Source organism: Diceros bicornis, chromosome 15, assembly GCF_020826845.1.
Source record: "Diceros bicornis minor isolate mBicDic1 chromosome 15, mDicBic1.mat.cur, whole genome shotgun sequence".
Taxonomy (NCBI): Eukaryota; Metazoa; Chordata; class Mammalia; order Perissodactyla; family Rhinocerotidae; genus Diceros; species Diceros bicornis.
The window spans coordinates 32590503-32615067 of record NC_080754.1 but is presented as its reverse complement, the minus strand read 5'-3'; the positions used below and the strand labels follow the sequence as shown (position 1 = coordinate 32615067).

General features: G+C 36.2%; 1 protein-coding gene across 2 annotated transcripts in view; it reads right to left on the bottom strand.

Annotated features, from left to right (window-relative positions):
- FGF12 (fibroblast growth factor 12) overlaps nucleotides 1-24565 on the bottom strand; it is a 519199-nt gene that overhangs the window by 148136 nt on the left and 346498 nt on the right. The window lies entirely within an intron of this gene.

Below are 24565 nucleotides of genomic sequence, written 5' to 3'. Positions count from 1 at the left end.
AAATAGCCTTCATGAAAAGCAATGAAATGCATCAAAATCAGGGATTCTGTCAGCCTCGTTGACAAAAACATCGACTTGAAGGATGTCCTTGCCAGGTTAGGACACGTTCCTTTTCTAGCTACTGTCAACCTGGGCTCAGTCAGCTCCACTCAGAAACGCCTGCCTGGCTGGCAGCTGCTGAAAGACGGCAACGCCTCCTAGCAACAGATGAAACCAATCGAAAGCCAGCAGCAGTGATCCTTGCTGTGAAGTGTGGTGACATCTCATTCACCTGGCAACTCCAGCGAAGATTGTATAATACTTAAGATAATTGCTAAGAGACTGAAATCGACATTCCCAGGCACGAGAAACTATTAGATTTTAGCCAATTTGATTGGAAATTTGTCTAAAATTAGACATGTCTATGTGGGTTTAAATTATGAGCAGATAAACAGACATCAGAGCGCCCCGGACTGTACTTAGATTTTGGAGTAAATAGACCTGAAGTTGAATGTTAGTTTTATCACTTACCACCCATGTGTTCTTAGGCATGATAGTTTCCCTGGGCCTTAATTTTTTCATCTCTTAAAAAGGGATAAATAACCTGACCTAACATACCTCAGGGGGGTGTTGTGTGAATCAGAAATAATAGTGAATGTCAAAGCTCTTTGAAACTACCAAGCACCAAGTAAATAAATATTAACTGGCATTTTCTTATTATCAGACAAACAGTATTTAATATAGTTAATAGCTTCATCTCCCATATGAGTAATCTTGGGCAAGTTACTTCATCTTTTTTTCCTCATCTGTCCAAGGAAGATAATGCTAGGAGATAATTTAGGGAGTCACTGTGAAGATTGAGGGAATAAGTTTATAGAGTCCAAACATGTAGTAAGCATTCAAAAAATATTATCATTTTTATTATTATTACTAACATAATTATTATCATCACTTTCATTCCATCATTTAACACTGTGCGAACTTGAGGGGTTGTTAAATTGGATAGAGCTATTCTTTCTGCTAAATGGCCCCAAAGCAATGGGCTGTAGAACTCAAAACGCACATACCCAAGGGATCTTGCATAGTAATCTCTTAACCCTCCACAGCTTTTTGACACATTTGTGCATGTGAGAGGTTGATCCCCAAACTTTCTACATTCCCTGTTGGGCATTAACACTGACTTTACTTTTACTTGTCTCCTCCTCATGTAACTCCTCCATTTTTTTCCTGAAATTACATCCTTCCTCTCCACACGTAAATACAAATATGGGCTAATCCTTATATGTTTGATTAAGCAGGCCTGTCAAGCAGATAGTTCCTCATAGGTCTTTCTAAACAGAGCATTTGCTTTTTATCTTACTACCAATTTACTCTCTTGCACAGGAAGGAGGGGGCAGGAGATTTTTATTAAGGGACCTAAAGTAGTCAGTTTCTCATGTCACACTTACCTCCATTTGTACATGGTAATTTTTAATACTAAAAAGATCTGCTACATATTATCATATACCATATTTTGCGTAGTACAATAATATAATCTTTTACACAGTTTAGAACAGGTTTTAATGGCCAGTATTTTCCTGGACCCAAATCAGTAGGACTTATTGATATGAACTACATTTCCAGGCCAAGCCTTTAAAATATCTTCTCCATTCCATAACCTCAGCATTCCACTTTGAGCACCTCAGATATTGCTTATTCCATCCTCTGAACCTTGGCAGAGTCCACCCTGGATGTCATGACTTCTTTTTTTTTTTTTTTATAATTTTATTTTATTTTTCTCCCAAAGCCCCAGTAGATAGTTGTATGTCATAGTTGCACATCCTTCTAGTTGCTGTATGTGGGACGTGGCCCCAGCATGCCCGGAGAAGCGGTGCGTCGGTGCGCGCCCAGGATCCGAACCCGGGCCGCCAGCAGCGGAGCAGCGCACACTCAACCGCTAAGCCACGGGGCCAGCCCTGTCATGACTTTTGTACTGTCTACCTACCCTACTGAACTAGAAGCTCCTTTGAGAGCATAAGTTTTATATCCCTCCTTACATTACATGTATCGAAAGCATCTAGCTCACTTTGTACATAGCACATGCTCAATGAAAGTCTATTAAATAAATAATTACCAGGAAAAAAAAGAAAGAAGGAAGGGTTGGAGGGATGAAGGAAAAACAGAGATAAACAGAAACAGAAAAGAAGAAAGGGGGAAGGAAGTATGGAAATGGAAGAAAGAAAACAAGAAGAATATAGGTACATGGGCAGAGATCTCAAAAACACTTAACTACATTAAATAAAATACCTAGATCACTTTTCATACAGAGTAAAACACCATTTCCTATTGCCCATCTTGTATACCATCTCTTGTTGCTTAAGATAATAGGGACTACTATAGGGTACCAAAGAAATATGGAAATTTAACAGTCTTAATTCTCGTACAAACTTAAAAAGTTAGATATAAAAAACGAATTTTTAAGCAGAGATATGATTTTTTTTTGTTTTTTTTTTTCCTTTCCTTCCCAGAAATACAGATTGAGTTGCCCTTTTTGTGTCTCCCTCCCACTCCACCTCCCAGCCAGACTCTCTATTCCTGGCTCTTACATCTTCAAAGCACAATATTCACCCTTCCAGACACACACCCCAGCCAATATTCTAGCCTCAAGGAAAAAATAAACAAATAAATAAAATTCTTAAATAGAAATCCTAAACTACTGCAAGCAATGGAACATTCTTTTTTCAAATAAGGAAGAAAAGGAGGCTTAGGTACGAAACATGAAAACCTCAGATCGGACACTGGTATTAGTGACCCCTATCACCTTTTAGTAACTTACCATATTTTTAATATAGTGATAATTACATTGGTCTGATCAACCTCTCTGGGGTTTTTATGTGGATCCAATGATATTACAAACATGCAAGTTCCTTGAACATAAATAAAAACACTGCAAACGAAAACATACAGTCAGAAACATTTTCTGGATGCATATTTTTGTTTATATGATCTCTATCATATGTTAGAAGAAAAAAATAAGTTGGAAACTCCTGCACAAATTCATCCATTGCAGAAGCTCTAATCTACTGATTCCCACCACCTCCATCAGGTATATATAAAAACATGCTTCAACACCCAGCTGATTCTCTAATGATGGAGAAAGGGCATCATTTTTCTGAGAGGCATTATGTAGAACACCAAATATTTGGCCAAAGAAATATCCTCTGTATAAGCAGAGAATAAGGCATTTTAGAAAAGGGCTTTTGGCGGATATATGAAGGAAGAATTAGATATAGATTGAGGCTATCTGAAGGCTTTGATGTTAAGTGGAGCAAGTGAGAATACAAAGTGGGGATTTGTTTGAAACATAATAGAAAGCAAAGATGGGGAGAAGTCTATTGAAAAAAGATTGAGGCCAGCAATGGGAAAAGAATTAGTTGAGGCAAAATGCACATCTAAGAAAGGCCTAAAGAGTCAATATCAGTGAGGGAAAACCTCTTATAACAGTATGAAATTCCCTTCGGACTTAGAGAAATGACTACCAAATGGAAGTAAAAGCACATAACATGGGAACTCTGCCAGGAACACCATCTTGGTTCCTCTATATTGCAGCTGTGTTTAGCATGGAGTCAGCTTATCATGGATCTAGTTCAAGCCACTGATTGAAACATGATAAAGACCAAGACTACTATTGGGCAAGTATAAAGTCAATGAAAAAATACATCTCTGTAGGTTTAGTATATATCACAAAATCAGGTAAGCTGTCATTGGAAACTGCCAGAATGGTAATAAAACTGTTACCCTCAGGGGGAAAATAAATCAATGCTTTAACCCAAAGCAATATCAGAGAATTTCTTAAACATGTTGACCAATACATACTGATGATGAATGGTTTTTTGATGCCCCCAGAGAGTCAACTAGTATTCAATAAGGGCTAATCCCGGGCAGAAACTAATAAAACATCACTTGTACAGATTATAATGTCACATTTTAGGAGAGATATGTATAAATAAAAAAATGAGCTCTGAATGATGAAGGGATGAAAAAAATCTAGGTTCTAGATTTCCATTTTCTAATCTGAAAAAAACAAGGGGTTAAACCAAATGATTTGTAGGTTTCTTTCAATTTATAAAATTTAATGATTCTATAGGTTACTTCTTCATTTATTTATTAAATAATATTCATTAACTTTTTTGTGAAAGAACTGGAACTAGTTAATATTCCCATGGAAACCATGATCAGTTCCTACAGTGTTTAAATATGTTCACAAATAATTGAAAATGTGTTGTGTGAGAAAAAAATAATTTTCACAAACACTTTTAAACCCATTACTAGGTGTCAGGCATCATTCTATGTGATAGAAAGATAGATAGATAGATAGATAGATAGATAGATAGATAGATAGATAGATAGATATGGATATTGATTGAGATAGAGATAGAATGGACATAGAAATAGAAAAACTAATTTGATCTTCACAGCAGTCAACAGCTTTAAAACACCAACTATGTGCCAAGCACTGCTAAGCAATTAACATATTGTGACTTCAGATTGCAGATCTAGGACCAAAAAAGGCACAATAAAGGGAAGATGACTCTGACAATCATCTCCAGTGTACAATTCAGGTAACAAAGCCCTCAATCTTAGAGATGTTTCAGCAAAGACTGAATTTTAATTTTGGTGAATATTAGAAAAAGAGCCACTAATTTAGTCTAGTTGACCTCTACGGTTACTTTTATTAACCGAGAGTCCATAAAAATGAAGCCTGAGTGGGCACAGTGCTAGATAGCAGAGACAAAACTAGTAGATTTGGAAGATCTCTCAACACAACAAGGAGAATTGAAAAAACAACAAAGAGCTGATTGTCAGAGGAAGCAGTTGGGCTTGGCTTTAAGAGTTTTTGAGAGGCTGATTTGCAGAGATAGGTGCACTTGGACTCCAGTGAAGTAGTCAAATAAATAACAGTGTTCAAAAAGTTATATTTACTGCCAACAAGATGAATCATGCCTCTTTGGGGAAGTTTTTTTTGAAACTTCATTTTCCATTTTGGACTCCTGGATCAGTCTCTCAAAAGAGTTCGGAATGTGGCCAATTACTTCCCTCTACATTTTTCATCTGAGACTTAAGGGCCGTACAACTCCATTTTCCATTCGCACATAATGCATCCTACATAGTCGGGACTTTGCCTGTGTCTCTATTTTTTAAAGAATAAGACACCAAAAGCATAGTCTGTTTGTAAATACAGATTTGAAAATGAAGACCAAGAAATACAATTAAGAAGTCTTAAGAAAGGCATTATAATAATCTACTACTCTATACTCGTTACCTATATTTTAGGTTACAATAATAATGAATATGATAATTTATTGGGATGACGAATTAGCACATACCACTAAAGGTTTCCAGAACAAAAACCATACCCTGGCAATATCTCTATTAAGACATTAAAAAGGCATACAAGCAAACTCTGAGAAAAAAATTCAGAAACCAATTTACAACTGTCACAATCACATATTACCTCACATATCACCCAAAACTAATGTGATGTTAAACCAACTTGGAGGGTAAGTGACATTGGTAGATCTAATGGCAAAACAGACATCCTAAAATATCAAAGAAAAGTTCAAACCAAATAACGTCCTTTAAAATACTAAACCTACAGCAACCCATTTTACTTTATGAAGCACTATGGAGAAACTGCAGGTAAATCATTTTAAGAAATCAAATTATGTGAATTTTAAATATCCCAGCATTATACAATGGAAAGTGTCTTAGAATGAGCACGGGAAAATTAGTTCAAGGTCTGGCATGAGCTTGTGACATTAGGTAAATCCCTTAAATCCCCACAGCCTCCACTTCCTAATCCATAAAATAAGCACAAGATTCCTTAGGGTCTTTGCCTACTTCACTGGGGTAGGAATCAAATGAAATAATAGATTCAAACATGCTTTGTAATCCATAAAATACAAAGTAAATATTGTATTTCATTTATAGAAATATTGCCTGCTTTTTGTAAATTGAAGAATCATCCTCAATGTGTCACGCAGGAAATAACTCTATTTCTGAGTATCACATCATTTGAAAGCAAAAGTGGAAAGCATAAGTATATCAAATAGATTATAAAAAATAATATGCAAAGGGCAAAGGAAGGGAATAAAATAAAGAGGCCAATATAGCTGCTAATGGAAAAAGAGCCTGCGTTATAGACCACAAAGGGAAAAACCAAAGCAGAAGCCATAGTTTGTGTCTTTCTCATTAAGATTAAAATCCCAAGTATTCAATCTGATGTGGTTTCAAGAGGCCAAGACTTTCTATGTGTTTGAAGAGCACTGGAAGCAACAGCAACTGTGGAAACAGTCAACTCCATCACCTCTACGGAGGTACTGTTGGGTAGGTGATGGGCTGGGAGAGTGCAGGAAACAGGTAGTGGAAAATCAAGGATGAATCAGATACACGCTTTGCCTACAAGATGCTGATAATTTAGTTCTGGAGAGAAAAGTACAAACTGAACCTAAGGCAGAATGAAGAACTGTAAGAGAGGTACAAGCAAAATGCTATGGAAGGATAAAGAAAGGTAGAACTGATTTCTTGAGTTTCAATAGGGAAGATTTCACGGTGGAGGTATACTGGATCTTCAAGGAATGGGATATTGTTAAGTAAAGATGACAGAAAAAGGCATTAGGACTGAGTGCGTGGAAGGTGAGATTTATGAAATGACTCAAAAAGAAAAGGGAAAAAAAAAAAGGAAAGGAATGGAAAACGTGTCATAAAGGGAAATAAAAATGGAAATGAAACCAGAGAGTTACGTTGGGGTCAAATTGTTAATGGAAAGCCTGTCAAAGAATTTTGGCTTTTATAGTAGAATTACTAGAATTCATTGAAGGTTTTAGAGGCAGTAAGTGGTAGTTAGCTTACCTTTAAGGTGGTGAAATATAAAATAGCAGAAGCAACATAAGGTATCCTTTCAGAGTGTTCAGGGGTGGAGATTTGGGGGAAAGGAGAGAGCAGAGAACAGAGGTAACAGAGGAAGTTATGAGGGAGGATGAACATAAGTAAATGCATCACTATATTTCCATTATAATCAAAACAGATAAATAATAAATTTTTCACATGCAAAATATACATAGTATTCTTAGAGATCTTGTATTTTGCCAAATGCTTTGACATTTATAGGGGGTAGGAAGAAAATACTACACTTACTGTGTGTTCACTATTGAGCTGAGTGTATACCTATTATTTTATCTTTTTAAATTCCTCTAACAAACTTATAAAGTAGACATAATGCATTCGATGTAAAAAACAGTAAGAGGAACTCAGAGACATTAAATAAGGCACCTAAACTCAACCAGCGACGAGAACAAAATTACAATCCAAGTATGACTAACTCCACACACCAGACTGCTCGACCACAGCACGAGAAGACTTTGGGGGCGGGGGCCCCCTCTAGAAAGTGAGGTGTTCCAGCAGAGACTGAATGGCTACACAGCAATCAATCACCAAATGTTATTTTAGGCTAAACTATGTTGAACGTTTCCAACTCTCTTAAAACTCTATGCATCTCAGTATCTGTTTTAGAGAATTTCTACTGTTTTCTCTTTTTTTTTGGAGATGGCCTAAATTAAATTGTACAAGGCTCACTAGATATGGAATATTTAAAATGGTAAATCTTTTGAGAACAAAGCCTCATCCAATTCACCAAGTGAAAGTAATGTTGATTGACCCAGCCACTGGCCTTGAAAACAGACATAATGGATGCTGTAATGAACACAAAAGAGTGATGGTAAAATAATTGTGACAATGCCAGGAGATAAAAGCTGGATTAATAGCCACACTGCACAAAATAGGCTTCTATTATGACTTGAGATGTGCTTATTATGTCTAATGATGAAGAAGGTGAAACAACCTAGGCTGAGAACAGAAGATCCATGTTGCCCCCAGCTGTATGCTATTTCAGTTTCTTAGAGATGATCTTCAAGTAATTCTATCATAATATGCATAAAACAAAAATAAATATTTAATTGTAAAAAGTATATCTTTATGTATCTTTCTTTGAATATTCCAATGGGCTGCAAACTTCAGTTAAAGCCTGTTTAAAACATTCATATTTAAAACTGCACCAGGGGCCGGCCCGGTGGCGCAAGCGGTTAAGTGCGCGCGCTCCGCTGGGGCGGCCCGGGGTTCGCTGGTTCGGATCCCGGGCGCGCACCGACGCACTGCTTGGCAAGCCATGCTGTGGCGGTGTCCCATATAAAGTGGAGGAAGATGGGCACAGATGTTAGCCCAGGGCCGTCTTCCTCAGCAAAAAAAGAGGAGGATTGGCGGATGTTAGCACAGGGCTGATCTCCTCACAAAAAAAAAAAAAAAAAAAAAAAACTGCACCATAATTTGAAATTTCCAAATGTATATAAAGAAGTAATACGCTCGGCTGCAAGGCTCTAAAATGTGCATTGCTAAATAGATACATATATTTCTATACGTTTTTTCATTAACTAGCCCCAAGATGCAATTTTAAGGTTCAAAATATTCAAGAATATCTCACACAAAAAAACTAAACCAAAGAGAGGAAGAAAAAATATACTCTATGGTTTAAACATACACCTATCCAATGTACCACTCTCGTTAACAGATATGTATAAATCTTTAAAGCATTGAAAATAATAATTTAAAAGTCCAAGCTCGGGCCGGCCCCGTGGCTGAGCGGTTAAGTGCGCGCTCCGCTGCTGGCGGCCCGGGTTCAGATCCCGGGCCCGCACCGACGCACCGCTTCTCCGGCCATGCTGAGGCCACGTCCCACGTACAGCAACTAGAAGGATGTGCAACTATGACATACAACTATCTACTGGGGCTTTGGGGAAAAAAGAAAGAAATAAATAAAATTAAAAGTCCAAGCTCAAGTACGTAAATTCAAATACCATCAGTCCTACCAAATATTAATGTTTTTATAAAAACTTTTCTCTCATAGCTGGTATTTTGTGGTCAAAATCAATGGTGTTTGCAGTTGTAGGACACAGTTCACAATGAAAACAGGAATTCTACTCTGTTTTCACTCCTTTTGCCACTTTTTGCTCCCACACCAGAGTGTTAAAAATTTTGTCACACCTCCCCAATAGTGAGGAAATTCACTTCTTTGTGTTACTTTAAACAAACAAAAAATACAATTCAATTAATGTTCTGAATCCATTTGAGAAAAATGATATTATTTTTTAATCTCTATTAAATCATGATTAAATTGATACTTTAAATAGAATTAGCTTTTTAAATAACAGTACTATTGAGATAAAATTCACATATTATACAGTTCACCCATTCAAAGTGCACAATTCAATGGTTTTTAGTATATTCACAGAGTTGTGCAACCATCACCACACTCAACTTTAGAACATTTTCATTACCTCAAAAAGCAACCCCATATCCTTCAGCAGTGACCCATTCCCATTCAACACTACACAATCATTAATCAACTTTCTGTCTCTATAGAGTTGTCTATTCTGGACATTTAATATAAATGGAGACAAAAGACAATATGTTGTTTTTTGTGACTGGCTTCTTTCATTTAACATAATGTTTTTATGTTTTATCTGTGTTGCAGCATGTATCAGTACTTCTCTCCTTTTCATTGCCAAATAATATTCCATTGTATAAATATACCACACTTTATTTATCCATTCATTAGTTGATGGATATTTGGATTGTTTCCACTTTGGGGCTATTATAAATAATGCTGCTATGAATATTAGTGTGCAAAGGTTTTTGTGTGGACATGTTTTCATTTCTCTTGGGTATATACCTTGGCTATATTAACTCTATGTTTAACATTTTGAGGAACTACCAGACTCTTCTGGCATTCTAATGGCTGCATCATTTTACATTCCCACTAGCAGTGTCTGAGAGTTCCCATTTCCCCATATCTTCATCTACACTTGTTATGATCTGTCTTTTTTAATACAGCCGTTCTAGTGGGTGTGAGGCAATATCTCCTTGTGGTTTTGATTTGCATTTTCTTGACGGCTAATGGTGTTGAACATCTTTTCACACGGCTATTGACTATTTGTATATCTTTTCTGGAAATATATCTATTCAGATCCTTTGCACACTTTTATTTGGGTTATCTGTCTCTTTATTTTTAGTTGTAAGAGTTCTTTATGTATTCCATATACACGTTCTTTACCAGATTTATGACTTGCAAACTTTTCTCCTCTCCTCTAGGTTGTCTTTTCACTTTCTTGATTGTGCCATTTGAAGCAGAGTTTTTAATTAGGATGAAAGCAAACGTGTCTATTTTTCTTTTGTTGCTTGTGCTTTTGGTTTCATATCTATGAAACCACTGCTTAATCTAAGGTCATGAAAATTTACCCCTATGGTTTCTTCTAAGAGTTTTATAGTTCTAGCTCTTACACTTAAGTCTATGCTCCATTTTGCGTTACTTCTTTATATGTAATGTGGAGCTTTTAAATTAATTTTTTTGGCAACATGCTACTAATTAGGCTTCAAGGTCTTAAGACAATGCCAGTGAAGTATTTTTATTGAAATAACTAAGAAAGTTCCTGGAAATTCCTTGGGAATATTAATAATGCAGAAAGTATTTCATTAAATAGCATACAAATTTTTTAAAAACATAAAATTATCCCTGGATTTTACGTAAAACGAGTCAAAATACCACAATAACACAAATTACAGAAAGAAATTCATGACGAGAGTTAATGCAAATTTAAAAATTTTAAAACCTCTGATCTCTTTAAACTACCATTATGGGTGTCGCTCTTACAGCTGAGCTCAATTCCTGGTTGATACAGGAAAGTGAACTTAAAAAAAACTGTCATTAAGAATTGGTCTTGGGAAGTAAAATCAGAGGAGGGAATTTTTAAACTAGTCAGTGAGATTTTGTGCATATACTGACACCTCAGATCACCCTCTGAGTCATATGTAGGATCATGTGTAAGGTGACTGCATAATTTTTGCCTAAATCCTAATCCAAGACTCATCTGAGTGTCAAACAGGTACTCTCAATAATGACACTAAGACATCAGGCATAAACTGGAACTCTCTTGGATGAACTATGACATATAACTACCCCACAGGGGACTGATATTTTCAGTGGCCTCAAAATCAAGTTCTTCTTTTTCAATTGAAGATAGCTGAAATTATATGTCACTTTTGACATATACATTTCTATGTATCTAATCCATTTCCCCCATTTAATACTAGATTTTAAAATTTTGTGGTGCAGAAACAAACTTTAGGTGCACCATAAATGCAGTAGGCTGTAGGCTTGAAGTCTCCTCAAAATATAGCACTATACAATCTGTCCCTGTGTGCCTTGAGTCTCATTTGGCCACCTATCACAGTGTTTTATTGTTTTGTTTTGTCCTTATATGTGCTGTCTGTTCAAAGAGACAACTTCTCTGTAGACTTGGTCATAAGAATGACTTGCTTCTGTTTCTCTGCTTCACCACATCTTTTTTTTTTTTTTTTGTGAGGAAGATCAGCCCTGAGCTAACATCCATGCTAATCCTCCTCAATTGCTGAGGAAGACCGGCTCTGAGTTAACATCTATTGCCAATTCTCCTCTTTTTTGTTTTTTTTTTGTTTTTTCCCCAAAGCCCCAGTAGATAGTTGTATGTCATAGTTGCACATCCTTCTAGTTGCTGTATGTGGGATGCAGCCTCAGCATGGCCGGAGAAGCAGTGTGTCGCTGTGCGGCAGGGATCCGAACCTGGGCCGCCAGTAGCAGAGCGCACACACTTAACTGCGAAGCCACGGGGCCGGCCCTCACCACATCTTTATTCCATTCAAATCTCAATTGAAAACGCTCTGATTCTCCTGTTGCATTTAGCACTTATAATTTCTTTCTTTCCCACTCCCTGAAGTCTATGAAAGTCATGGCCTATACATGTATTTTATGTAGTATATTTCCCCCCAAGTGAATTATCTAAGGAGATATTTTAAAGAAGGCAAGTCCCCAAAAGTTTAAAAGCTTTTGCCAGGGGTGGTGGAGAGAAAAAATTCATCCATATCTTTTGATGATTTTTTTGTTACAAATCCAAGAAACACTTACAATACGAAAATTACTAATTCTTGCACTGGTTTTGGAGGACAGGCAAGAGAAGGCAGAATTAATAAGGACAGAGAATCTCTTTTGGGAATCAGGCTGGACCAGAAAGCTATAGTCAAGTCATAACTCTTCAGAAGGAGGCCATCAGGAGGAACAACAAGGAGAACATGGAGCAAATGGAGTTTTAACCTTCTCAGAAAGTCTGATGACTCTGAAAACTGGTTCATCTCTTTATCAGTTTATCAAGTAAAAAACAAAAACAAAAACAAAACTAAAACTAAAACTGGTTCACATAAGAAGGGAAATTATTGGCTCAAGACAGTGAAAACTTCAGAGGTAGGGCTGGCTTTAGGTACTACTTCATGAACAGCTTCAAAGGATGTAAACGAGACCCGGGATCTCCATCTTTTCATTTAGACCTCCTAACCTCTGCATGTTGGAATCATTCTGAGACAGGATTTCTCCCTGTGCTCTTAAGATGGCTGTGGTTCTTTTCTCCTCTCGGGTCTAAATTCAGTTAAAAAAAAAAAAGGCAACTCTCCTTCAACAGACAAAGTCAAATCTTGGGCTTGAGGCTAATTGGATCTGATTAGATGAGAAATAGATATTGGATTAGGCAAACCAGGAATCACCACTGAAACTACGGGTGGAATTAACCTACATCAACTTCATGGAATGATGGTACGGAACTGACTGAGGATACACTGAGCGTCTTCTTTACTATATCTGTTACTGCTACTATTATTACTACTGCTTACGGCTAACACAGAGCATTGACTGTGTACTAGGCACAGTGTTAGGGCTTTACATGCATGTTTTCATTTAATCCTTACTATAATCCTATAAAGCAGGAATTTTCATTATTATCCCCATTTTACATTTCAGGAAACTGTGTCTAGAAGGTTAAGAAATTTCTCCAATGTCACAAAGGAAGTAAGTTACAGAACTATGATTCAAAAGCAATTCTATTTCTAAAGCTCACATTTTTAAATACTGCTTAATTCTGTCTGATTCACTAATGACTAAAGGAACACAATCTAGAAATTTTGTGTATATGACTACATGTTGGCCTAATGGGCCTAGAGCCAAGGTAGAAAGGAAAAATATAAAATTTAGTATCATTTTCAAATGATTCAACTAAAGGTCCTCATTAGTGCTGCTCTTAGAAGCTTAATACTATTTTTTTCAACAAAAAATGTTATTGTAAACATATATGCTAATTTTTACAATTAAGGCTAGCCCTGGAACTAAAGTATTAATATTTTCCAGAAGTTATAAACTCTTGGAATGAAACCAACACCACTTACTACTGAAAATATCATAATAAGGTAAAAATGGATGCTTACCATTATTCAGTCTTTACTGAAAGTATAACTAATAACTTGTTGATTCTTCTTAAAGAAAGGCAACCTGATTCCAACAAAAATATTCATGTCACATGTTTGCAATCAACAACTGCCAGGTTCTTGGGCTGCCAGGATTCCATACTTTCTTTTTTTTTTTTTTTTTTTCATTTAGTTGAAAAGAATATCCCAGTTTAGTTAATTAACATATATGAGGGTAAAAAGAAATAGGCAAAGTAAATAATTCTTTTCTAGGTGCTATGGCCACAAATGAACTTAAGATGAAAAAGAAATGTTATAAAATTCAAGGAAATCACAGGTATATGAAAAAAAATTATGTAAATAACCTAAACCGAATATTTAACAATAAATTGCTGAACAAGAATCTGTGATTTGGTCTTTGACTTCTCTCTATTCAGAGACCATTAACTTCAAAATTCTATGATTCATTTGACATTAGTTGCTAAGATGTTTTCTCTCTCTCTTTTGTGCTCTCCTTCAATGAGAGGGACTTTTCAGAGATACCACTTGCCCCAAGAAATAGTTCTATATATGCCTCAGATTTCAGAATATTCCAGTTGAGGAAGTCAGTTGATCAGGAAACTCAAATTTCAAAGTGGATAACTACTTTGTACCTCTATCCTAGATATAAAAAGTCTGTTTAGAAAAATCTTATTTAAAAAAATCAGTTTTATTTTTGTTTAAAATATCTGTCATTTTGAGCCAGCCCTGAAGGCCTAGTGGTTAAAGTTTGGTGCTCACCACTTCAGCAGCCCAGATTCACTTCCTGGTCTCTGAATGACACCACCCATCTGTCAGCTGCCATGCTGTGGCAGCAGCTCATACAGAAGAACTAGAATGACTTACAACTACGATATACAACTATGACTGGGGCTTTGTGGAGGAAAAAAAAAAAAGAGAAAGATTGGCAACAGATGTTAGCTGGGGGAGAATCTTCCCTTGCAAGAAAAAAAAAAAAAAAGAAAGAAAGAAAATATGCCATTTCTTTTCAACATGGAATGGAAATCTTTCACTAAGAGATGAACTATGATGACGAGGTGGCTTCCCAAGAAGATGTGCTGGCCAAACCTTCACCCCCTCCTTTTATAAGTAGTATTTAGTACAGAAAGGAAAGCATGAGAACATCAGCTCCTAAAACTATGGCACAATATCAGCCTCAATGTAGAGAAGCATGAACAATAAGTTTCCTCTAGCAAACTTTCCATATTTCAGCAGAACAGTTGTAGCCTATTTAAAGTTGAACCAGTTAACTGAACAAGAAACACAATCTACACAAGAAATTGTGTAGATTCACAATCAGGAAAATTATCACAAAAACCACTAAGACCAGATGGCCAACAAATTATTGCCAGAATTAAAATGCATGAAATGCATCCATCAACTGATTCAACAAGATTTTATCAGATACCTTTATTTGAGAATTGCAGTTTTCAGTGATATGGGAGCTATTAATCTATTTTAGATATACCCCTAACTTCAAAGAGCTTGCATCTGATAAGATAGAACGGGCATGAAAACAAATAATTCTAACAAAAGGAAGAAAGGAAATATACAAATAAATGTCTTACAGAGTGCAAAATGTGGAAGTTATTTTTGGCTGTAGAAATTGAGAACATTTTTATTGGGTCCTCAGTGATGGGAAATTTTGGACATCTATGATAGTGGGGAAGCAAAAGAAATTAGAGGAGTAAAATTAACAAGTACTTTCTCCTAATGTCCACTTTGTGGACATAAAATAGTTTTCTCTTTATAGCTTTCAATATTGGCCTTTTCTTCTCTTCTTCCTCAGAGACCCCTTCCATGTTTCTCAATAACTCTTGATTCAGATTTTCAATATAAAGTCAGTATCTTCTTGCAATCTTGACATTGTCTGCTTTCACCGAAAAAACAGATTTAGGTATGGAATTCTAAATGGCACGAAAGGACATGAATCAGTCGAGCAATCTCTCTTTTGTTCTTGTTGTTGTTGTTGCTCTTGATACCTTTATAGTCATCACAAAGGACCTTGGGCTAGTCAGAGGATAACAATGTGACTTAAGGTAAGGACTATGGGTCATGCAGTATTCACTGACCTGGACCCTGAAATCAACCACATGGGCAATCAATCTGATTTTATTTTATTGGAGCCCCAATAAAACTCTTGACACCAAGGCTCAAGTGACTTTCTTGATTGGCAATTCTCCATGTGTAGTCACGTATTAATAGCGGAAGAGTCATACATCCTGACTCCATGGGAAGAGGATAACAGAAACTCTGCATTTGGTCCTTTTGGTATTTCCTGGACTCTGCCCTATGAGCTTCCTCCTTTGGCTGATTTTAATCTATATCCTTTTCCTGTAATAAACCATAACCATGAATATTATAATAATAATAATAGTTTTTCAGTAAGTTCTGTAAGTCCTTCTAGCAAATCATTGAACCAGAGGGTGGTTTTGGGACTCTTCCTTCAAACTTGCATTTGGTGTCAGAAGTGAAGATGGTCTAGGGGACTGTGCTGTCTAACTTTGTAGTTGGCCCAAACTCCCTGCAACAGGTAATTTTGATGATAAGTGAAAACTCCAGGAAGATAAGTATCTTTTCTATTTTACCCATCTTTGAATGCTCACTATATAGTATAGTGCCTGGTATGTGGTAGAGCTCCAATAAGTATATGTTGAAGGAATTTAGGTTTACTGAGATTGACTTTGAGGGCAAAGCAGCATTTGTGCTGTGGTTTGTAAGATCATCAGTAATCATATTTAATTACCCACCTATTGTACGGAATTTGCTACATCTATATTTGGAATAGGCAGTTCTTTAAAATTCGACAAGTCTTTATTAAGAACCTTCCTTTACCAGAGAATGTACTCAATGCTGTGATTGGGGGAAATATGTGGCCCAGGTAGCAAAGATGAATATGATATCATTCCTGCCCATCAGAAAAATAGAAGCCAGGTGCTGTGATATTAAAGTAGAAGCAGCATCTAATTGTCACTGATATGAGTAATGGAGAGAGGTGACATATGAGTTAACATTTGAGCTGAGCTACAAGGAATGTTAAGAATTACACAAGTACAGAACAGAAAAAGGCAAGTATAACAGCATCAGCAATGCAACTACAGTAGTATAATTTTTAATCCTTTATATATTTTAATATACATATGACTCTCTATAATAATTACGTAAAATATTTTATCACCAATCTTTTAACCACAGTTTGACAATAATCTGGCCTTATAATTTTATACCAAACAAAGCTTATCTGCAATTGTTTTATATTCAAGGTTCAGTTCAAACTACTTGAATATAAAAAGATACCAATCTTATAGCAAATACCAATCTTACAGTAAATTTATAGAGGATGGTAGAAAGAGGAGATTCATTCAGTCTTTACCCTCTCTGTATAGGATGAAAAGATGTACCCTCCCAACTCCAACCCAAGTGTCTTTAAACATCGAGATAATTTGAGAAAATTTAGGTAGTTTTACAAACTTTCTCAAAAACTTGTAAACTCAAAGAGAATGAAACATCAAAGGATATTAAATTTCAAGTCAGTTAGTACTGGTTAAATAGCAAAAATAAAAAGATTAAGGGCACTATCTGAATAAAGTAAATTTTGTAGAAAAATCTGTCTCAACAGATTGTAACACAAAGAAGTATTTCCTGAACTATTGAAGAAGGAGTTTCAGGGACAGAAGTTTCTAGTTTTCATGAAGTTCTTCTGTTTGCAAAAGTGATGGCTTCTAGAACTTCAATTTACTTTTTTAAAAAAGGTATTATTTAATGCCATCAAAAATTATTTTGGATTATCTTTCAAAAAGGCAAAATGAGTATACACTTAACAAAGGAGGCAAAAGACTTCTTATACATTGAAAACTTCAAAACACTGCTGGATGAAATTAAAGAAGAAACAAATAAATGGAAAGACATCCTGTGGTCCTGGATTGGAAGACTTAATATTGGTGAAAATGTCCATACTGCCCTAAACAACCTATAGACTCAGTGAAATCCCTATAAAAATCCCAATGGCATTTTTTGCAGAAATAGGAAAAAACATCCTAAAATTCACATGGAATCTCACCGGATCCTGAATAGCCAAAACAATCTTGATAAAGAAAAACAAAGCTGGAGGCCTCACATTTCCTGATTTCAAAACATGTTACTGCTGGGTATTTATCCAAAGAACTTGGAAACACCAATGCATCAAGATACATGCACCCCTGTGTTCACTGCAGCGTTATTCACAATAGCCAAGACTTGGAAGCAACCTAAGTGCCCATCAAGGGACGAATGGATAAAGAAGATGTGGTATATATACACAATGGAATACTACTCAGCCATAAGAAACGATGAAATCCAACCATTTGTGACAACATGGATGAACATTGAGGGTATTATGCAAAGTGAAATAAGTCAGAGGGAGAAGGTCAAATACCGTATGATTTCCTTCATTAAGTAGTAGATAATAACAACAATAAACAAACACACAGAGACAGAGATTGGATTGGTGGTTACCAGAGGGGAAGGGGGGAGGGAGGAGGGCGAAAGGGATAATTCGGCACATGTGTGTGGTGATGGGTTGTAATTAGTATTTGGTTGGTGAACATGATGTAATCTATGCAGAAATAGAAGTATAATGATGTACACCTGAAATTTATACAATGTTATAAACCAATGTTACTGCAATAAACAAAAAATAAAAGAAATAAAAAAATAAAAATTTAAAAAAAAACATGTTACAAACCTACAGTAATCAAAACATGTGGTACTAGCATAAAGACAGACATATAGACCAATAACAGAATAGAAAGCCCAGAAATAAACTCTTATGTATATGGTCAAATGATATTCAACAAGGTTGCTAAGACTACACAGTGTGGTAAAGCACAGTCTCTTCAACATATGGTTCTGGGAAAACTGGATATCTACATGCAAAAAAATAAAGTGGGACCCTTACCTTATGTCATATACAAAACTTAACTAAAAATGGATTAAAAACCCAAAGGTAAGACCTAAAACTATAAAACTCCTAGAAGAAAACATAGGAGAAATGCTTCAAGACTGAATTTGGCAGTGATTCTTGGATATGACACCAAAAGCACAGGCAACAAAAGCAAAAACAGACAAGTGGGACTAGTTTAAACAAAAAAGCCTCTGCACCGCAGAAGAAACAATCAACAGAGTGAAAGGCAACCTAAAGAATAGGAGAAAATATTTGCAAACCATGTATCTGATAAGGAGTTAATATTCAGAATATATAAAGAAATCCTACCACTCAACAACCAAAAAACAAATTAAAAAACGGGCAAAGGACTTGAGTAGACATTTCTCCAAAGAAGACACACAAATGGCCAACATATATATGAAAAAGTGTTCAACATAACTAATCCTCCAGGAAATGCAAATCAAAACCACAATGAAGTATCACCTCATGCCTGTTAAGATGACTACTATCAAAAAAAAAAAAAAAAACCAGAAATAACAAGTATTGGCAAGGATATGGAGAAACTGGAACCTTTGTATGCTGTTGATGGGAACACAAAATGGTACAGCTGCTATGGAAAACAGTATGGAAGTTCCTCAAAAAATTAAAAATAGAACTACCATATGATCCAGCAATCCCACTTCTGATTATATATCCAAAAGAATTGAAAACTGGATCTGGAAGAAATATTTCTACACCCATATTCATTGCAGTATTATCTACAATAGACAAGATACAGAAATAACCTAAATATCCATCAATGGAGGAATGGATAAAGAAAATGTGGTATATGCACACATACGTTACTCAGCCTTAAAAAAGATGGAAATTCTGTCATATGCGGAAACACAGAATCCTGAAGACACTATGCTAAGTGAAATAAACCAATCACAAAAAGATAAATACTGTATGATTCCACTTATATGAGGTGTCTGAAGTAGTCAAACTCAGAAACGGAAAGTAGCATAGTGTTTGCCAGAGGTTGAGGGGAGGGAGGTAAGGGAATTGCTATTCAATGAGTATAGAGTTTCAGTTTTACAAGATGAAAAAGTTCTAGAGATCTTTTGCACAACAATATGCATATAGTAAACACAGCTGTAATGTACACTTAAAAATGGCTAAAATTGGGGGCCGGCCCAGCAGCATAGTGGTTAAGTTTGCGCACTCTGCTTCGACCATCCAGGGTTCGCGGTTTCTGATCCCGGGCATAGACCTATACCACTCATCAAGCCATGCTGTGGTGGCAACCCAGATACAAAATAGGGGAAGAATGGCACAGATGTTAGCTCAGGGACAATCTTCCTCACCAAGAAAAAAAAAAAAGGTTAAGATGGTAAATTTTATGTTATGCAGTTTTTATCATAATGAAAAATAAAAAGAGGGGAAAAAGCCATGAGTTCAGACAATGACGTACCCACTCGACTCCAAACAGATAGCTATGATGAATAAAATATACAAATGCAAGGCCTAAATGACACAGCCAGGAACAAAGCAAGCCAAACACCCCATGAGATGGAAACACAAAGCACTGAGCAGGTCACAGCTGCAGCCTTACCGGGCTTCAGGTTCTGGAGGTGGTGTGACCCAGAGTTCCGCTCTGCTCAGGTCAATGGGAATAAAAGCCCTCTATGTAGGATAGAAGGCCAGAGCCAGGCTACCTGCTCATACCAGAGGCTGCAATAGATTTCCTGCTCCAACTCTAAAAACGCTGAAATAAAAAGTGCCACTGCTACTGTAAGCAAGATGCAATGACAGACATAGCCTCACAATGAGAGGAACTAGACCAAGCCACCCCCTACCTCAGGTCCCCTTCCCTAAGCTCAATGTCACCCTAGGATGGGAATCTTGAAATGACTCAAAATCTTATTCTAACCTAGAGCCACTAAGACTGGATAGAGGTCACCACAAAATTGCTAGAAAGTGAGGGCAGACCTCAGAGGAAGAAATAGATTGGGGAGAGGGAGAGAGGGAGAGAAATGTGCCTGCAGACTAAAATTCCAAACACATAAAGAACTAATTCTAATACAATCTAAATTTAATTCTAAAAATGACAGCCAACAAAATCAATGATTGAAATGTGAATTCATTACAAAAGAAATTAACTTTATGGAACAGTCTGACAAAGTATTATAAGAATGCTTAGAGAGGTAAATCAGTTAATGACTTTCTGCAAAAAGAGCCAGATAGTAAAAACAGGAAGAAATAAATCAAGAAGAGGTAGATATTAAACGGAAGCCATTAGACATCCAAAAATGAAAAACATAGTGATTGAAATCACAAAATAGATGGCATAAATTCTACGGTAGATGAATTTGAAAGTTTCTAATGTCAGTCGTTTAAGTGTTGTCAGCACACGAGATTAGCAAACATCATAGAGAAATAAAATGTATACGGGTTAAGAGTTAAAATTTTCCAGAATTGAAGAAATATGATTCTTTGGATTAAAAGGATATTCTGAATTCCTAACAAGATAAATTAAGATAGATTCACAGCTAGGCATTATAGTGAATTTGCAGAACATGAAGTACAAAGGGGAAAAAAATCCTTTAAATTTTCCATATAGATCATCTACAAAAGAAAGAATCTTAAATTCTCAGCAAACTTCTCACAGTCAGCAACAGATGCCAGAAGCCAATAGAATATAATGTTCAAAGTGCTGGGGAACATATTAATCTACTTATAACTGTATAACTATCTGAACTGTAATTCAAGAAGGAAAGTGGAAGGAAGGCATTTTCATGGATACCAGGATGAAGTGAATTCACCATCTACACACTCTCACACACAAAACAATGAAAGATTTCATTGAGAAGAAAAGCAAACTCACAGGGACCAAATTTGATACACAAAAAAACAAAAAACTGTATGCATAGAAATCATTTTAAAGACTGGTAAATTTAATTATTAGCTATAGAATAATAACTAATCATGCATATGATTTTATTTTAGTGTAACTAATCAAATTGGCGAGAAGGGTGGCGGTGTTTACTAGAGAAGAGAACATCCTAAGATCCATTTGGAAGGAGGACATAAACACAAAAAATACTTAGCAAACTGTATATTATGTACGTATGTTAAAAAAAATAAAGGTAAATCACTAAAGGAATAGAAATATAACCTAAGGAAACTAGCAGAAGAATAAATATAGAATAAAAAGAAAGTTTCAATAATGCAAAGAAATTTAAAAAAGAAGAAAACAGAAGCAAAAAAAAAGACATAAACTACAAACTACAATGGTAAAAACAAATCGCAATACATCAACAATCTCATTAAATACATATGGATTAAACTCACCTATTAAAACACAAGATTTTCAGAATGGATCTTAACATCTCAGCTCTATGTTACCTAACAGTCACTCCGTACTTACCACTCTCGTTTTGTCTCCTGGTGAGAGCGGAAAATAAGTAACAAGGGAATTAATTCCTAGCTTCAATTTGAATACAAACCAGGTAAATGACACTAGACAAATTAAACCATTTGTGAATTTCTCTTGGATTTTTCCATTTGCCCCCAGCCACACACCACTACCCCTGCCCTGCCATATACTCCAGTTAGGCTCATTACTGGTGGGCCCAACTACGCTATTTCACATGAAGTAGGAAATTGCTTTTCAAATGACTTCAAGCCTTAATATACACCAAAAGCACCTCAGGAAAGCCTATGTTAACAGCCTGTTTTTAACTCCCTATGAGGCTCCTGGCTGCACTAGTACTCTCCTGCTGAGGCATGCCATACAGTCAAGCAGCAGTACAAGGTGTGAGGAAGCCTTGATACCCAATTCTCTTTCAGGTCTGCCTCCCCCAGCATTGGCCCCCTTTGATCCTATAACAAAATCATCAGGCCTACCTCCACTGTTTCAAATTAAAAGCCAGCACTAACTCCTATTAGTCTTACACAGAAAGAGGGTGATTTTGAAAGTAGGGATCCCGATGGTCTATGTCAGTGATGCCATGCTTATAATTAAAGGAAAATTGTTCCCAGTAGTCTCATAGTCCCACAAGCAGGGAAAAGCATAGTGATTCTTGGTATAGGCAAGTTTGATTTAAGTGAAGAGGAAAAGTGAAAATCTAGCTTCCCAACATAGGCAACTCAACAGGTGAGTATTGGCTTTACTAAGGTGTTAGCTCCTTCACAAAAAAGCACCTATGTTAAAATTCTCTAATCAAGGATTCTTAAACCCTCCTCCCTATGGGCTCAAGCCCCCTGAGTCTTAACACTGGTTCTGAGCAAGAAGGGTAGAAAGAATACATCTCTGAAAAAGTATGAAGTTCAGTTATCTCACTCTGAATACCCAGGCTTCTCTCCCAGGAACTTTGGGATTGCATCCAACAACAGGGACTCCTCCCCAGCCCCGCCCCACCCCTTACCCCCCCCCACACACACACGCTCCTACACAAGTGCCTCCAGCCTACAATACTGTTGTCAGACTTTATGTTTTTCTTCTTCCTGGACCTTTGGATATCAACTCTGGTCCAAGGACCTGAACTCTACAGTTCTTGTGGATTTACAACCTGAATTATGACCTTTTAAATAAATATAAAAATGAATAATGACCTTCTAAATAGAAACATAAATGTAATCTGATCTGCCTTTAGCTGTTTTCTTGATGACTGATTAAATCTTTAAATTAATATTACCTTAAGATCATCTCCATGTTTTAGTTTGTAGTACATTCAAAACTTTTTTAAAAGATTAATTGGAATTATTCAAAACAACAACCTGTTATCTTTCTTTTTCTTACTTTAATTCTTACATTTAAAATATATACTCACAATATTTGGATATTAAGAACTGTTAGAACTATGACACACCAAGAATGAAAGCCCATCGTTTTGACTGAAATTGTATTTATCTTTAAGTATTATTTTGAGTAGAAAATGTCGAAAAACAATGTGTATGTACATGTCTAGTATATAAATGCATATTCATATCTGAACATGTTCAGGAGTAAAATAGCAATTCTAAGAATTCTAATATGAATGACAGATGTATTACTAATAAGCAAGCATAGTGTACTCAGAGATTCATTTAATTGAATATTTAAAAAGCTTAATGAAAGTTATTCAATAACTAATTTAGACTGTAGTAGGCATAAATGAATTTCCCGAGTAATAACCTTTTGTTATTTATAGAGATCATAGAAAGTAAGGGTGGAAATCTGTAATCATGATTTTCTTTTTTTTTTTTTTATTATTTTATTTATTTATTTATTTTATGTGAGGAGATCAGCCCTGTGCTAACATCTGCCATTCCTCCTCTTTTTTTGCTGAGGAAGACTGGCCCTGGGCTAACACCTGTGCCCATGTTCCTCTACTTCCTATGGGACGCCACCACAGCATCGCTTGCCAAGCAGTGCGTTGGTGGGCGCCCGGGATCCGAACTGGCGAACTCGGGCCGCTGCAGCGGAGCGCACGCACTTAACCGCTTGCGCCACTGGGCCAGCCCCTGTAATCATGATTTTCAATGATATTTCTTCATGAACTACAAATAGGTAACTCCCTTATGAGAGAACAGAAATTATGATACAAAAACACAAGATTCAGTGAAACCAGTCTCTCAATGTATAAATTATCATCTCGAGTGAGATAGCCATCAGAACAGCGTTAACTACTTTAACATACATCAGTGCTGATAATGCAGCCACTGATGCTACCTAATTTTGTCAGTTTTAGATTTAAAAGAGATATTAGACAACATGGTCTCCAACACTCCCATTTTAAAGGTCCAGAAATTAAACCAAAGAGGGGAGGTGACTTGCCTAAACTGAAATGCAAATAAAACTCAAATATCCCAGTCCTTAATCCAGAGCTCATTCCATAAATTCGCATTGCCTTTGAATGACATGTTACCACAGGAATCTGATGCATTAGATACCACACAGATTTATAAATACAAACAAAAGCACAATCTATTTGGAAAGTTCTTTCTCCACAATAAGACAAAGTTGACTCCCAGACAAACTGAGGAATTTAGCTTCCTAAACCATCTTCTGTGCCTGAAGCAGAGGTAACAGGAGAAAAGAAAAATGTCTTACCTCTTGAATTAAACAGAAAGGGAAAATTCAAAAGATTGATAATTCTCTAGAAGTGGGAGCTAGATGAAGAGAATTTATATCGCGTGGAGAGTAACTAGCTCTTTCTCAATACTACATGATCTTTAACATTCTAAATTATGAAATCTTCTTAACAATCTTGACATGCTGGGTCAGAAAATATAAAATGACTTCAA